This window comes from Podarcis bocagei (assembly GCF_964188305.1).
Source record: "Podarcis bocagei genome assembly, chromosome: 7".
Classification (NCBI taxonomy): domain Eukaryota; kingdom Metazoa; phylum Chordata; class Lepidosauria; order Squamata; family Lacertidae; genus Podarcis; species Podarcis bocagei.
In genome coordinates this window covers 2,001,769-2,019,851 of record NC_138132.1, presented here as the reverse complement: position 1 = coordinate 2,019,851, position 18,083 = coordinate 2,001,769, and the positions used below count along the sequence as shown (strand labels likewise).

Sequence of the window (18,083 nt, the reverse complement as noted above, 5' to 3'; positions counted from 1 at the left end):
GAATCCCCGCGACGGGGTGAGTTCCTGTTGCTCGGTCCCAGCTCCTGCCAACATAGCAGTTAGAAAGAACGTCAAAGTGCAAGTAGATAAATAGGTACCACTCCGGCGGGAAGGTAAACAGCGTTTTCGTGCGCAGCTCTGGTTTGATAGAAGCTGTCTGTGGAATCTGACCCAGAAGCTGTCTGTGGACAAACGCCGGCTCCCTCAGCCTATAGGGCGAGCTGAGCGTGCAACACCAGAGTCATCCGTGACTGGACCTAACATTCAGGGGTACCTTTACTTTACCTTTGAAATCCCAGTATTATCTGGGAAAATCCAGACGTGTGGCAGCCCTAGTCTCATCCCACCAGATAATAATGCTTTTTAGGTCATATTTGCCATTCTGTATTAACAGCTTTCATGTAGAGACAACTGAAACCATGACTCATTCTACTGCACACTGCTGCCTGTTCCCTACCATAGGAAGTCACCTGCCACCACCACATTTCATTTTCATTCATTCAGCTTATTAGTTGCTTGACTCTCAAAGGTCTCCCAGTGACTTACAGCAACAACACACACACACATACCATAGAGGGGGAAATTAGAGAGAATCATAATACATTAATATTTCATATATTGTAACATCCATTAAAAAACATACTCAAATTATAAAGCAATACTCAGACCCACTAATTAACAATAAATAAATAAAATCTCAACCTCCCTCTAGTCCAAAAATCGTTCACATCAAACCAATAATTTCCCCCCTTTAGCCTCCCTACTCTGTCTAGAAGTCTGATGCCAAGACCAGCTGTTAGAATCCGTGGTGGGTAGGCCCAATGTCCTCCAGGAATAATCCGGCAACCCTCCTCTTCCTTCAAGGGGAGCAGTAGCAAAGAAAACCAGGAAGATGGTAACAAAAGTTTTGCCTGCTTTGCAGTTGACCTGGCTATTGATCCTCTCCTGTTGCTCCTGGCAGTCCTCCTTTGTTGTGTCATGTTCCTCCAGGGGTTCATCTGAAGCACTGGGCAATCTTGTAGATGTTCTATCAACACCCTTAGGCCACCTGAACATCTCTATGGAAAGTCATGGGTCATGCAGACGGATAGGTATCCTACCACTTTAGCAAAACCACGTCCTATTCATTTGATGAGTAACCTTTGTGTTTAGATGCCAGCTGTAATTTCAAACACTCTTTCCACTCCACTGGTTCAAGAGAGTCCTTAAGGTTAAACTTCTCTGCATCAATGCAAAGGGTTGCCTCACTGTGGTCTTGCCTGTCACCAATTATAGCAGCCTCATAGATGTGAACTCAGTGCTATCCCTGTAGATGCCGTGATTTCCCCCCTAGATTCATTCCTCAGAAGGATCTATAGTTCCCTTTTCTTCAGTGGAGATGTAGGCAAGACTACATCTAAAAGTGCTCCTGGCAACTCATTGTTTGGTGGGATTTATACTAAAATCATCTGATTTGGGGGGATCAGAAGGGTATTAACTCTGCAAGCGACAAATGTCTTCCCTCCAGCAGGAAGCGTTGTGAAACTTGTTTGACTGAGACCAACAAACTCTCTGAAATCTCTTCTTGAGGCTTGAGCATACTGGGGTCCTACCAAATCTTCATGTCTTTGGTACAAGCAGCCAAAATACTGGCATTAATTCCTATAATTACAGAAAGGTCATTGTACCTTTTGGGTGCTGAGCACACAAATGCCATTATGCCAATCTTATTAATTCCAGTAACATCTTCAGGACACTACGTTCTACAGTGGCATAGCCTGTATGGTGTTGCTTAGGCCTATATGGCAAGTCCTTCTATGGACTGGAGAGAGGGGTGTCATAAATGCTGTTCATGAAAATTATGGTAACTTGTGATCATCTATCCAGTAAGGCTTGGCAAGTCCAATACCCAAGTTTAACTGTGATCATTGGAGTTGGCCCAATCAATCCTTGGGAAGTATTTCGTGCTGAGGACGATATGCTGAAAGTGGAACTGTTTCTCGTTGGGGAGCTGAGTCACTCCAGAACTGCGCCCCCCAATGTTTTAACCCTTTACTAGCCTCCTTATTAGCCTCTGGGGTTTTTTGGAGACAATAATTATAATAACATCTTCTCCACATCAATAACAGGAAGAGCCAGCTGACTCACGACACAGTGCGGGAGCAAAAAATGTGCGTCTTTTGGTCTCGCGCTCTGGTGTGGCCACAGCACAGGAGCCAAAACAGGACATCTGGGATTGGGATGAGAAGTTGGAGCAGCTTCTGTAAATCCGGGATGTGCTGCTTAAAACAGGACAGTTGCAGTTGCAGTTAAAATGGGACGGTTGGAGCCCCGTTTGCATCCTGAAGTGAACGCAACCCGCGTCCACAGGTCGTGATTCATAGCTTCAGCGCATGCATGTGACGTCATTTTGAGCACCTGCCCATGCGCGAGTGGCGAAACCCAGAAATAACGCACTCCGTTACTTCCGGGTTGCCGCAGAGCACAACCCGAAAATACCGGTACTCATCCCGAAAGCTACTTCAACCCAAGGTATGACTGTAGTGCATCATATGGCCTTCATTTACACAGTGGTACCTTGGTTTACTAACTTAATCCATTCCGGAAGTCTGTTCTTAAACCAAAGCATTCTTAAACCAAGGCATGCTTTCCCATAGCAGCGGGGGACTCAATTTACAAATGGAACACACTCAACAGGAAGTGGAACAAACCAAAACACCTACTTCCGGGTTTGCCGCGTTCTTAATCCAAGTTGTTCATAAACTAAGCTGTTCTTAAACCACGGTACCACTGTAGCTGCATGCACTGTTGGGCATAAATTTATATTACTTTGTGTAACTTAAGAGGCTGGGAAGTCATGCCTGGCAGTAGAGAGGGCACTGCCTCCTCTTAAACTAGGGTGACGGGATTTATCCTAGTTTGTTTCCAGACCCACTCTAGAAGGCTGGTTTTGACCTTTAAAGCCTCTTGTAACTTAGGACCAGCCGGGGTCCTTGAATGACTGCCTGTCTCTATATGTACCTACCTAAACATGAAGATCCTCAACTGCCATCCGAGGTGAGGGGCTCCAGGGAAGACCTTAGTAGTGGCACCTCAGTTGTGGGATGTTCTCTCCACAGGGTCACATTTTTATCTTTTTGGCACCAGGAAAAGACCTTACTTTCCCAAGTTCTTTCCCCCATAAATCCTGCTGATTATGTTATGTTGGTTTTATGAAATTTTTTTCTTTATATACATTTTAATTGTTTTATAAACCACTCTGAAAATATGATTTGGAAATAGTCACATATATATAAATATTCAGTGTCAGGGCTGAGTCTTGGAACACTGTCAGGAGCCAACATCAAGAGTAGGTCAGCAAGAAAGAACCCGGTGTCATTGAATTCTTTATTCAAAAAAACCAAAACAGGGCAGAACAGTTGTTGATCCCAACAACTCTTGCAACTCTTATCAGTAGGTATCACCCCAATGAGGAAGTTGCTAGGACTAAAGGCCCCTGCCTTCCCACCACTCCCCACGCAATCTCAGGCTCCTTGGTCTACTATCACCTTATTGCTGAACCCTCTTCATTCCTGTATGTGTCACTAGAATACTTTTGAAATTCACTGGCTAACTAAGGTTAGTTTCTTAGGGGGGGGGGGACCTAAACAAGAAAAAGTGTCACCACTTTTTATTAGGACCAACTGAATCTCACAAAATAATGAGCAAGTAAGTGCTTAAGTTTCATATAACTCCTCAGACAAAATGTTAAAAGAGGAAGAATATGATGTACTGGTAGCAGACATGACAAACTCTGATTGGCAGAGGGAAATTCAGAATGCTGTTGGCAGATTGCTTAGATTGGCTTACATACTGTCCATGAAGTGCTTTGACTGCCCAGGGAATGTTCTCAGTAAGTTGCTAGTACTAAAACCTTTCCCCTCCTTAATTTATCAGTGTTTAGTTAGGCAAGAATCTGATATCCGAAGTGTCCTTCTGTTAGAAATGTCCTGGTTGTATGAGCAGTCTGGAGAATGACAGCTTTTGAGAATGTATTTAACAGGAATAACAGTACATGTATGATTTCTAAAATGTGCTTTTGGTATTTAGAATAGAGCCGAACTACAAATTTCCTTTCCGCATATACTGTATTAAACTTAGGGACTGGTTGGGCTATTTTTCCATTCTCATTTTTGTCATCATGGTCCATCTAGGTCACAGTAGTTCTCAAATCTACCTGGAGATGGCAGGGCTTATACCTGGAGCTTTCCTCATGCAAAGCAGATGTTTTGCCACTGAGCTATAGTCCTTTGTTGTTTAGTCGTTTAGTCATGTCCAGCTCTTCGTGACCCCCTGGACCAGAGCACGCCAGGCACTCCTGTCTTCCACTGCCTCCCGCAGTTTGGTCAAACTCATCTTGGTAGCTTTGAGAACACGGTCCCGCCATCTCGTCCTCCTTCGTCCCCTTCTCCTTGTGCCCTCCATCTTTCCCAACATCAGGGTCTTTTCCAGGGAGTCTTCTCTTCTCAGGAGGTGGCCAAAGTCTTGGAGCCTCAGCTTCAGGATCTGTCCTTCCAGTGAGCACTCAGGGCTGATTTCCTTCAGAATGGAGAGGTTGGATCTTCTTGCAGTCCATGGGACTCTCAAGAGTCTCCTCCAGCACCAGAATTTAAAAGCATCCATTCTTCGGCAATCAGCCTTCTTTATGGTCCAGCTCTCACGTCCAGACATCACTACTGGGAAAACCAGAGCGATATTCCTTATCTCATCTTAAATCCAGGTGAGAACTGCGAACAGAGCCCAGCCACCCTAGTCTTAAGGATTGAGTTGGCTGGTATTGGCAGAAGCTTTCCTGTACATATTATGGTACCAAGCTGTATAGGGCTTTGTCAACCATTGCTAAGATCTTGAATTGATATTAATAGCATGCGGGCAGCCAGTACATGACCCACTAGTTAATTACCTGGCAGCCACATTCTGCACTAGCTGCAGCTTCCAGACTGTTTTCAATGGCAGTCCCACATAGAGTGCATTGCAGTAATTCAAAGTGCATGGGTTACTAATGGCAGGCCATACTGATCCAGGAATGGCTTTGGCCAATGAAGCAACTGTCATGGGTGCTTCTTACCACTGTCTGGTTCTCAGCTAGGCCTCCAGTGACAGAATACTCCCAAGCTTGAGGGGTCTGCTCCAGCAGGTAAGTGCTCCCCCATCCAAAACAGGCTGTCTTCCTAATTTCCAAACCGAATAAATGCCTTTTTCAGAATATTGGCCCTTATCCAGTCTGTCATCATTTCCAAGCATTGGTCCACCATATCGACCACCTCACCAAATTCAGATGGAATTGAGAGCATAGTGGTGATACTTTGCTCCAAATTCTCAGATGATTCCTCCCAGCAGTTTCGTAAGATACTCTATCTTTCGTAAGATACCCTATCTCTCTCTCAATAACACATCAGTGCAGTTTCTATGCTGTAACTGGGGTAGAAACTGGATTGAAATGGATCCATATATTCTGCTTCATCTAGCTGCCCAGCCACCAGCTTTTTATACTCCTTATCCACGAAAAGGGCTATTCGCAACAGGGTGATACTGTAGTTATCTAATACCTGTGGTCCAGAGTGGGGGTTTTTTCAGGGGGGGCTGCACTGTTGCTCCATTCTAAATGGCCAGCACCATTCCATCTTGCAACAAAGCAATCTTGCACCCAGTTGATCCCTCTTGGCCACATAACACAAGTCAAGATGGGTACGGGTTGAGAGGACATGCAGTCAGCCAAAATTATGCAGGTTTCTTGTCCTGTCCTGTCCATATCCAAAATAACTCAAACTAATCCCACAAGGTGTAACTAGGCAGCGTTCTTGAGATCTCACCAGGATTTGCAATAACTGCAACGTCAAGTTCAGAGTGAATGCAAGTAATTTTGCCACCATAGGGATAAGCACATTTGACAGAACAGGCCTCTGAATGGTGAGACGTTCCCATTGCCAGATTAGACCTAACCAACCAGTTTACCATTCAAAAGAGCTCTGCTGGATGATTCACTGAGGATACAGTAGTGGCAGAGAAGTGTGCTTTCTTTGCTGCTGCTGTCACGTGTTACGCAGTTATACATTTCAACCTGTGTTACTACAGGACTTTCACCATCTGCACTCCAACTCTTTGGCTTGTTTCCTAGTTCTGATCTCCTCTGAGTGCTCAGGATCACTGCAAGCTCCACCAGATCAGAGAGCGCACTTAGGAGTGATCACATCAATAGTCCTTCTCATATTGCCATTCCATAGCAAGACTAAGGCATCAACAGGCTGATATGATTGGCATCCCCATCGAAGCCTTGGCTGACCTCTGAAACACCCAAATGGCTTGGGTTATTGACACGATCACCCCTGAGCGCCCTCTCCCACTTCGTGGAGCCCATTTGGGCCCCTGGTATACTCCAGACCTTAGGGCAAGGAAACAAGCTGGGAGATGGCTTGAACGCAAGTGGAGGAAAGGTCCAAACGAATGCAACTGAACAATGGTAAGGGCTCATTATCGAGCCTACCTAGCAATGACAAACCTAGACAGCATCTTAAAAAGCAGAGACATTACCTTGCCAACAAAGGTCCGTATAGTTAAAGCTATGGTTTTCCCAGTAGTGATGTATGGAAGTGAGAGCTGGACCATAAAGAAGGCTGATCGCCGAAGAATGGATGCTTTTGAATTCTGGTGCTGGAGGAGACTCTTGAGAGTCCCATGGACTGCAAGAAGATCCAACCTCTCCATTCTGAAGGAAATCAGCCCTGAGTGCTCACTGGAAGGACAGATCCTGAAGCTGAGGCTCCAATACTTTAGCCACCTCATGAGAAGAGAAGACTCCCTGGAAAAGACCCTGATGTTGGGAGAGATGGAGGGCACAAAGAGAAGGGGATGACAGAGGACGAGATGGTGGGACAGTGTTCTCGAAGCGACCAGCATGAGTTTGACCAAACTGCGGGAGGCAGTGGAAGACAGGAGTGCCTGGCCTGCTCTGGTCCAGGGGGTCCTTAAGAATGGATAGACCTTTACTCTGCTGTTATAGCAGATGAATCTCCTGGGGTGCCCAGAGCACAAACTAGTCCTGTTGTGTTGGATGAGTTTCAGCTGGTAGGGCTCAAGGACGTGGACAATGTGCTCGGATTGGTCAGGGCGACCACTTGCCCCTCTTGGCTGATAAAAACCAGCAGGGAGGAAACAGCTGGCTGGACCAGGGAGGTGATCAATGCCTCTTTGCAAGAGGAGGTGGTCCCTGCCTATTGGAAGAAGGCCGTGGTAAAACCACTCCTTAAGAAACCTTCCCTGCATTTGGAAAACCAAATGAACTACCAGCCAGTTGCTAATGTCCCTTTTTTGAGCAAGGTTCTGGAGCTAGCAGTCACAGACCAGATCCAGGCACTTTTGGAAGAAACTTATTTTTTGGATCCATTTCAATCGGGGTTTAGGCCCGGTTTTGGCACAGAAACTGCTTTGGTCGCCCTGTATGTTGACTTCCGTCGAGAGAGTAACAAGGGAAACGTGTCCCTGTTAATTCTCCTCAATCTCTCAGCAGCTTTCAATACCATTGGCCATGGTATACTTCTGGAGCAGCTGTCCGAATTAGGGGTGGTTAGCACTGCTTTGCGGTGGTTATGGTCCTACTTGGATGGTTGTTCCCAGAGGGTTCTGCAGGGCTCAATCCTACCCCCTATGTTGTTTAACATCTACATGAAACTGCTGGGTGGGGTTGTCCAAAGACTTGGAGTACGCTGTCAGCAGTTTGCTGATGACACTCAGCTCTATTTCTCCTTGACATCTGCAGGTGAGGCAGTGGAAGTGCTAGACTAGTGTCTTGACTTAGTGATGGACTGGATGAGAGCCAACAAACTGAAGCTCAATCTGGATAAAATTGAGGCACTGTTAGTGGGTGGTTCCCTAGACCAGACGGGTGGGAGGTCACCTGTTCTTGATGGGGTTACTCTTCCTCTGAAGGAGCAGGTTCATAGCTTCGGGGTCCTCCTGGATCTTTTGCTGTCACTTGAGGCTCAGGTCGCCTCAGTGGCCCAGAGTGCCTTCCATCAGCTTCGGCTGGTGGCCCCAATCTGGACAGGGATAACTTAACTACTGTTGTCTATGCTCTGGTAACCTCAGTGTTAGATTACTGCAATGTGTTATACGTAGGGCTGCCTCTGAAGACGGTTCAGAAACTTCAGCTGGTGTTCAGAGGCTAGGTTGCTCACCGGAGCAAGATGGTTTGAGCATATTGCACCGATCCTGGTCTGACCGCACTGGCTACCGGTTAGTTTCCGGGCCCAATGCAAAGCACTGGTTTTTACCTATAAGCCTGAAACAGCTCAGGACCACAATACCTCAAGGACCGCCTCTTTCCATAAAACCTACCTGGACCCTGAGATCATCTTCGGAGGCCCTCCTTCGTGTGCCTCCTCCTCAGAGGTCCGGAGGGCGGCAACACAAGAACAGGGCCTTCTCTGCAGTGGCTCCCCAGGGAAGTTTGCCTGGCGCCTTTATTATACACCTTTAGGCGCCAGGCAAAAACATTCCTTTTTAACCAGGCCTTTGGTTGATTTTATTGATATCCTATGCCCTTTTAAAATGTTGGGATTTTTTATTTTTTTTGAGGGGGTGGGGTATTGGGTTGTTTTTATTTTATGTATTTTGCGGTTTTATATTTTGATTTTATTCTGTTAACTGCCATGAGACTAGCAGGTATAGGGCGGTATACAAATTCAATAAATAAAAATTCATTACACACCTTTAGGTGCCAGGCAGAAACATTCCTTTTTAACCAGGCCTTTGGTTAATCCAACACCCTTTAAAAATGTGACTGGGGGGCGGGGAGTTATTGGGTTATTGCTTTTGGTTTGATTTTAGATGTTATGGTCTTGTTGGGAACCTATACCTTTGGGTATAGGGGGGTGTATAAGTTAAATGACTGACTGAATAATAAATAACTGGCACACCATCCATGTCTGCTGAAAATTGCCCAAGAGCCAGCAAGAATCCCCCAGATCCTATAAACCGTCTAAGGCAGACCATCATAATTAGCAGTTCCCACTGCTGCTGGGCGGATCTGTCACAGCCAATCCAAATCTGACAAAGGAATTATTCATCCATGATGATGGGGAAACAAATACTTCCCCAACTATTGGTTCACTCCCACCCTGATTTACTGCAAAGGTGACATCAAGAGTATGACCTGAACAATGCCCTGAATCAGTGATGTACTGAGACAGCCTATGGTTGTCATGGTAAGCAACCCAGTCCCAAGCCTGGCCAGACAAGACAGGCTTAGGATGGAGAATCCTAGAACTGTAGTGTTGGAAATTGACGCTGAGGGTCATCTAGTCCAACCCCGTCATGAAGGGATCTCAGCTCAAGCATCCCTGACAGATGGCCACCCAACCTCAGCTTAAGAACCTCCAAGGAAGGAGAGTCTGCCACATTATCATCATCATCATCATCATCATCATCATCATCATCATCATCATCATTTGGGATGCCCATCAAATTTGCAGGTACACTGGTGCCTCGCAAGACGAAAAGAAACCCGTTCTGTGATTCTCTTCGTCTAGCGGTTTCTTCGTCTTGTGAAGCAAGCCCATTGACGGATTAGCGGATTAGCGCTATTAGCGCTATTAGCGGCTTTTAGCGGCTTATCGGATCAGCTGATAAGCGGCTTAGCGGCTTAGAAAAAGGGGGGGAGGAAAAAAACCAGCAGGAACTCGCAAGACATTGTCGTCTTGCGAAGCAAGCCCATAGGAGATTCGTTTTGCGAAGCACCTCCAAAACGGAAAACTCTTTCGTCTAGCGAGTTTTCCGTCTTGCGAGGCATTCGTCTTGCGGGGCACCACTGTAACACTAAACTCAGAAGGGTAGTTAATTTGGCAGAATTAGGATTCAAAATGACCTTAACAGATTGGTGAACTGGGCTCAAACTAACAAAATTAGTTACAGTAGGGACAAATGTAAGGTTCTACATTTAGGCAAGAAGAACCAGATGCGCAAATATAAGATGGGGGATACCTGGATTACTAGTAGTACATGTGAAAAGGATCTAGAGGTTTTAGTGGCCCACAAGCTTAACATGAGTCAACAGTGTGATGCAGCAGCAACTAAAAGCTGACGCTATTCTAGGATTCATCAACAGAAATCTAGTGTCCAGATCAAGGGAAGTAATAGTACCACTCTATTCTGCCTTGGTCAGGCCACACCTGGAATACTGTGTCCAGCAGGATAGTGCAGAGAATGGCTCAAATGGGAACTCAGTGCGCAGAGCCTATATTTCGTACAGGGTCATGGATTTACACCCTGCCTGCACACCCTACCTGGACAAACTTGTCTTAGCAGACAACAACACATTGGATTTGATGAGGACCTACATGTAAAGTCCAGTGTTTATAGGCATGAATAACCTGTTTGTGTCCTAGAGTCTTTTCTTCTTTGTTTTTTAGGTTAGGCTTTTTTCCTCATTCCAAACCTGTCCCCTGCCCCAATTCATAATTGGGGGCAGGCAGGCTGGAGACAGACTTTTTTATTTGTTTACATCTATTCTATCTTTCCACTTAGGGTGGCATTCATTGGTCTCCTTTTCCCTGTGTTATCCTCAGAGCATCCCTGTGACCTAGTATTAGAATTATTACAATTATAATTTATTTTTTATTTTTTTGAATTTGCATTTTATTTATTTGTTAACACTCTTATATTACATCAGTAAACATTGTCATATTACATTACAGCACTTGTTGTTGTTTAGTCGTTTAGTCGTGTCCGCCTCTTCGTGACCCCCTGGACCAGAGCACGCCAGGCACTCCTGTCTTCCACTGCCTCCCACAGTTTGGTCAGACTCATGCTGGTAGCTTCGAGAACACTGTCCCACCATCTCGTCCTCTGTCGTCCCCTTCTCCTTGTGCCCTCCATCTTTCCCAATATCAGGGTCTTTTCCAGGGAGTCTTCTCTTCTCAGGAGGTGGCCAAAGTCTTGGAGCCTCAGCTTCAGGATCTGTCCTTCCAGGGAGCACTCAGGGCTGATTTCCTTCAGAATGGAGAGGTTTGATCTTCTTGCAGTCCATGGGACTCTCCAGAGTCTCCTCCAGCACCATAATTGAAAAGCATCCATTCTTCGGTGATCAGCCTTCTTTATGGTCCAGCTCTCACTTCCATACATCACTACTGGGGAAACCATAGCTTGAACTATACAGACCTTTGTTGGCAAGATTACAGCACTTACTATAATATAATTTCCAATATGTATACAAAAATTATATATAAAGTTTATATACCTAGAAAGAAAATGAAATAAAAAAGAAACAAAGAGAAAAAACAAAAACAATTTCCCCCAAAAATATCATATACATAACAACACACTAGACTTCCTGTCTTTCCCGTTGTATATTCCTTTTTTACAAATGAATGTACTCTTACTATTGTATATTTCTTTACATTTTATCTGATACATTCCTATATCAATATGTGCTCTTAGTCTTATTTCTCGACTCATTCTCACTCCAACGTCAATCAAATGCTAGCATAGATAGTGAACCTTTACTGTATTTTTGAACATATGTTTTATATCTATCCCACTTTTCCATAAGTTTTTGTTTTGAATTGCCTCTCAGGGTATTTGTTAACTGCGCCACTTCAGCACATTCTTGTAGCTTGTCCATTATTGTCGGGGCTTCTTGTTCCTTCAACAATTATTATTACAATTATAATTTAAATTTGTATACTTCCCTATACCCAGGGATCTCAGGGCAGTTCACAACTTAAAATTACAATATAAAAATCACAAAACACATCGTAAAAATAAGAACAAAAACAAACTAATAGTCCACCCTTCCACAATGCATTAAACAGGCCATTGGATTTCGATCAGCCAAAGGCCTGGTTAAAGACGAGCATCTTTGCCTGATGCGTAAGGGTGTATAATCGAAGGAATGGGTTTCCCAAACCCAAAACTGACTATGCAGGCAGTTTTAAACTGCACCAAAATCCCTGTTTTTCCTTAGCTAAAATGCATAAACTTGAGCCATTGAGCAAATGCATAACAAGAACACAGCTCTCTCCTTTATCAGTTTGTGACGTCAAGGATGACCCTGACTGTACCAGTAGAACAGAGAAAACACGTCTGTGCCTTATCTTATGTTCTGACCAAAAAGACGCACAGACCCAAGTCTGGGAACAACGCCAGAGTGTGTTCTCGGAAATCATAGAATCATAGAATCATAGAAAACAACCTTTCTCCCTCCTCTATGTGACATCCTTTTATATATTTGAACATGGTGACCTCTGGCTCCAAGATAAGAGTAGGAACAGGAATATCCTTTTATGGTCAGGAGTGCGGGAAGGAAATCCCTTTTATGGTTAAGAGTGCCAGAGCAGGAACATCTGTGATGTCAACCTGCGTGGATAGGCTGACGTGGCTGGATTCCTGGGGAAGGAGGGAGAGGGTGTCTGGAGGATATATATATATACTGCATGGAATTTCTCATTTCTTTGGACTTGCTGTGGACACACCACGCAGGTGCCTTTCTGCTGTTCCGGAGAGCAGAAATAAAGAACTCTTTCTCTGAACCAATCCTCGGTGTTATTTGACTTCCTTCCACCTGTCTGGGAGCAACGCAGACCCAATTGGTGAACTCCAATGAGGCTACATTTCTTGGTGCATTGGCCGGGATACATAATGAAGGCGCTAGTGGAACCTCTGTGGTGACAGAACAAGCAGGGAGCCATTGCAGAAAATGCCCATTCTCACGTTGCCACCCTCCAGCCTTCTCAGGGTCTGAGTGGGTTCATATAAAGAGAGGCGGTCTTTGAGGTACGGCAGTCCTGAGCCATTTAAGGCTTTATAGGTCAAAACCAGCACTTTGAATTGGGCCCGGAAACTAACTGGTAGAAATTGTGACAGCAGGGATCCCTTCTGAACCAAAGTAAGACACCTATTTTCTAAGCATTAAGAAACTGCAGTGTTGACAGCAGGGACCCCTTTTGAACCATTTCAGTTACTTAAGGGCTAACCAATTGCAAAATTGGAACGCTGAAGCGTCCACAACAGTCGTGCAAGGAAGGAGGATAAATAAAATGAAAACTGAAAATTTGGGAAAAGGAACAGGGATATCCCAAGGGGCGGAGGCTCCTACAGGTTGCCTTTCTCCCTTCTTCCGTTGCAGTCCTGTTTCTGAAAATCACATATCCATGTTGCTATCTTGGAATAGCAAATGTATGTGGTATTCCCTCACCCTCCTTCCCAGTAGAAATGATCCATGAGTCCTCAGATACTTCCTATATCCTTTTCCTCCACAGTGCTTCCTTCCTAAATCCATTTGGATTCAAATGCAGAATGTTCTATGTGTATATTCCTCCCATTCTTCATATATATATCACTTAATCTGCATTTCTTAATTTCTCTATTACTTTTAATTATCCTTAACTGATATTCTCTTCATAATCTTCCTTGCAATATTTCGCATAATCCTCCTTACAAAACTTCTTGCAGTCCTACTAGCGTAATCTGTTTATTACAATTGCTTTTCAGATAGTTCAAATATTTACTCCAGTCCTCTAAGAATCTCTGGTCCCGCAGGTTTCGAATCCTTCTTGCCAATTTGTCTAATTCTGCATAGTCCATTAATTTCATTTGCCACTCTTCTTTCGCCGGTAATTCTTCTTGTTTCCTCCTCCCATTCTTCTTAAATCAGTTGTGCCTTTTGCAGTAATGTAACCCAATCTGGCAGCAATAGCATTTTCGAGTCATCCGTTTCATAAACAAGCTCTGGAGAGATTTCTCTACAAGTGGAGCAAACGTGGCTGATCATGTTGAGAAAAGGTGTCTTAATTGCTACTAATCATGACAGCTCAATGAAGCACTCATGCCCAGAGGCAGCTTATGTCTAAGCACCAGATACTGAGGACAAAGATGTGCTTTATTTGGGAGTTCCCTGGAGGTATCTGCCTGGTCCCTTCTGGAAACAGAAGGATGGGCTAGAATATAGAATAGAATCATAGAATCATAGAGTTGGAAGAGACCACAAGGGCCATCGAGTCCAACCCCCTGCCAAGCAGGAAACATGAACCCATCTTGATGTGACCCTGCGAGACAGTTCATAATTCTTTACTTTCCTGATGCAGGAGCGCATATGGAATGAGCTGCGCAGCTCTTTGCATGTTGTCCAGTATGGCCAAGTGAGCTTCCACTCTGGTGTTATTACTAGATTTAGCCCTGGAAATGTTCCTAGCCCAGGAAAGCACCATATTTTTCGCTCCATAAGACACATTTTTCCCTCTTAAAATCTAAGGGGAAATGTCTGTAATGTCTGTGTGTCTTATGGAGTGAATGTGTGGTCCCTGGGGCTGATGGGGGGGGGAGCCGGGCTTCCCGCACCACCAGCCCCACAAGCTCGGGGAGCAGCAGGAAGGCTACACGCAGCCTTTCCGCTGCTCCCCGACCTGCCTGCTCGGCTTTCCCCCACCGCCAGCCCCAAGGAGCAGGTCGGGGAGCAGCGGAAAGGCTGCCCCAGAAGCCAGCGCTCCCTCTAGCTGTTTTAGCTTCTGCCTTAGCGGCGCAAAGCCTCTGCAGGACAGTGGGGAGCTTTCATCCCGCTACCCTGGGCAGGCTTCACGCGGCTCTTGGGGGCTTTTGCAGGAGGTGGGGGAAGGGACAGAGCGAGGCTCTCTCACTTCCCCCACCTCCCGCAAAAGCCCCCAAGAGCTGCATATTTTTTTTCTTGAATTCCCCCCCCCCCCCAAAGTAGGTGCGCCTTTTGGTCAGGTGCGCCTTATGGAGCGAAAAATACGGTAATGTGTGTTGAATTCCAATTTTATTTTGTGGTATGTATTGTGAAACATATTTAGGGGAAATATTTTTGCAAAGAAGAGGCTAAACTGGTCCTTGCTGTTTCATTCTAAAATGTGAGTGTGAAGCTGACATCATCTAGAACGGACAATTGCATTGTCTTCAGTTTTCTCTCCCCCATTAACAGCAGTCACAAGAGACCCAAAATTGACAAGAAGCTCAGAGGTGCTTTTAAGTGTCTCATGTGTCAATTGCATATCATCTTGTAGACTAACCAGCAAGGGAACAAAACATTCAACATTAGCAGCAGAGCAGAAAGCTTTCTAGGGCAGTACAAGATGTTTTGGCAACCGTCACATGATCTAACACAGGAGTGGGAGACCTTTGGGCTTCCAGATGTTTCTGAACTGCAGCTCCCATCCTCACTGGCCATGTTTGCAGGAGCTGTTGAAAGTTGTAGTTCAGCAACCTTTTAACTGTTGCTATTATCTCCCTTTCCCTGTTTCTCGACACTCTACAGGAGTAGTCAAATATCAGGATGATAAATTGGGTGTTTAAATATATTAAAATTTGAATTTTAAAGAAAAGTTAGGGGTTTCGGCTGCCATTTTCTCTTTAAAAAGAACCTGGTTTGAAACGAAATCTGAATTTAATGCAGACATCTATCAACTGAATTTATGACGCTCTAAGTAACTTATAAAAGACTATATAATTGGGCAGCTTTTTCTCATAAAGAAAGAACTGTAAAAAAAACCACACATTTTAGTCTTGTCATTTTATACAAACCTGTAGTTTATATAACTACTTGATACTGGAGGCCAGAGTGGCAAATTACCACAGCCATCATCCAGTATTCCATCTACACGACCTTATTTATGCTTAGGGACGGCAGGTTCTCTGCAATTAGAGTCGGTAGTATAATTATGAATGAATATGGTTATAGCTACTAAATATAATACACTCTGGTAACTCAAATAATAGATGAAACAATTAAAAGTGAGGCCAATAATTCAAAATAGTTTTTTCCCCTTGATGATTTAAATCAGCCAAAATTGCCAGATATTGTATTCTCAGTGGCTGCTCTGTTCCCCATCATGTATTTGATGGTAGAAATTATGGGTTGTCTCCAACTAAGTTCTCCGAGTATACCCACTGAAATTAGCAGATCTTCAAATATCTTAAGGGCTGCCACATGGTGGAGGATGGGATTTTCTTTGTTTTTGGAGCCAGTGTATAGAACGCCATTCTCAGTGTGACAAAGCTATTATTGTCACTCAAAAGAAACAGGACCATTTCTGCTGTGGTGTACCTATTTGCTTTTGTGAACAAAGGTTTCAGAAAGCAATCTCTTGAGTCTCTATATAACGGGCAGGCTAACAGATAATAAGTGATGTACTCCACCTGAGGTTGACCACAAATACAAAGTGTGTCTGTGTACAGGACCTTCTTGTGGAAGCCATCCAAGACCACAATGGGCACCACATGTAAATGCAACACAATAAAAGCATTTATTAAGGAAGCTGGGGAGCGTTTGGTCAGATAACTAGCTCCAAAATGCTCTGTTCTCAAAAGTAGATACCAAGGGGTAAATTTTGTGTTTCTAATTAGTCATGGCAATGCTATTTTTCTAGAAAAAATAGACTGCCTCTCCTGGTATGCACCGTGGAGGACCTTAAGGTCCACAAATGACATTTTGGAGGTCCCGAGCCTCAAGGAGGTTAGATTGGTTTCAAGTAAGGCCAGGGCCTTTTCAGCCCTGGCCCCGACTTGGTGGAACACTTTGTCACAAGAGACCAGGGCCCTGTGGGACTTGACGTCTTTCCGCAGGTCCTGCAAGACAGAGCTGCTCCACCTGGCCTTTGGTTTGGACTCAGTCTGACCCTTCTGTTTCCCTCCCCTTGTGGTTTTGATCTATGGGCTACTTTTAAAATGAGGCTGCATTTTAAATTGCATTTTGACCTGTATTTTAAATTGTTTTTTCTTTCTTTTCCTATTATGTTTTTACTGTAATTTTACTGGTGTTAGCTGCCCTGAGCCCGGCTCTGACTGGGGAGGGCGGGGTATAAATAAAATTTATTCTTATTCTTATTCTTGTTATGAAAAAGTGGTGCCGGAACTCACCATGAATGCCTCCCTTGTTCTCTTATAACGGCACCATCCCTGAGAGGTGCAGGAATTGAGTTCTGGCTGGAAAAAGCCCTGGTTACAGGAGACCCATGAATGCAAAGTGCATGGTGTTTGTTTTTTGAAGTGTAGGGGTTATCCTACACTGTACTGGAGGTCTTGCCACAAAGAGGAACAATTTGTGTTCACTGTGTATGTAAAATGAGGTCACCCCTCTCTTCAGTCGTGGAGTAGCTGATAGAATGGGACTTTTGAAAAAAGTAGGACTATCAGAAGGAGTGTTTTGGGGTCTACTGAAAGGTAACAGAACTTCTGGCAACAGAACAACCTCCCCTGCTGATCTTAGCTCACAGATCATGCCAGCAGGTGATCCAGTCACACGACCTCAGGTTTTGGACAGGTGGTTGTGGTTTAGGGAAAAACCACAGGCCACATGCAAGCCGAATTGGGCCTGGAGGCCAGAGGAGCTTCACTGCTGCCATAAGAATGTCATGTGTTGCTGCTGGCAGTGTTGAACCAAGCTATGGAATGGAGATGGTGGAGCCACATGGTCCTTAACCTCAGGCAGCAAGATGCCTTGAGCTACCTCTACCCAAAGCCTCACAGGGCTCCAGAAGGAGGAGAAATAAAGCGGTATGTCATCTGCATATTGAGGATGACACACTCCAAATACCACCCTTCAAGGGGCACTGTCCCCTAGTGGTTTCACAAAGAGGATGAGAGTGAATATGGAACCCTGCAGAACACTGAAGGGAAGATGTAGTGGGGCTGAACAGAAATTCCCCAGCGCCTCCATATGGAAACAGCTGGCTAGGTAAGAGAAGAACCACTGCAATACATCCTGTTCACACCCAACTCTGGCAGCCTCTTCAGAAGGACACCCTGGTTGATAGTGTTGAAAGCTTCGCAACTTGTTTTGATGCACACTGGACCACTCTCGGCTTTTGAGCTGCAAATTTAAGCAACTGGGAGATCTGACTTGGTAAAAGATATGCTTTTTATTTATTTATGATTTTATCATATTGAAGAGTTTAAAATGTTCATAAATATTAATAAATCTGTCTGATGACCATGATGAATGTGCCCTCTCAAACCAACTGAGTATGTAAACACTCCCCTTTTTTGTATTATTTTCTATTCATTGCTCATTCTCACCTCACCCTTGCTTTCCAGAGTAGCAACAAGAGAACAGTTCCCTT

General features: G+C 44.6%; 1 protein-coding gene across 2 annotated transcripts in view; it reads left to right on the top strand.

Annotated features, from left to right (window-relative positions):
• Nucleotides 1-18,083, top strand: part of DLL3 (delta like canonical Notch ligand 3) — a 176,599-nt gene that overhangs the window by 137,119 nt on the left and 21,397 nt on the right. The window lies entirely within an intron of this gene.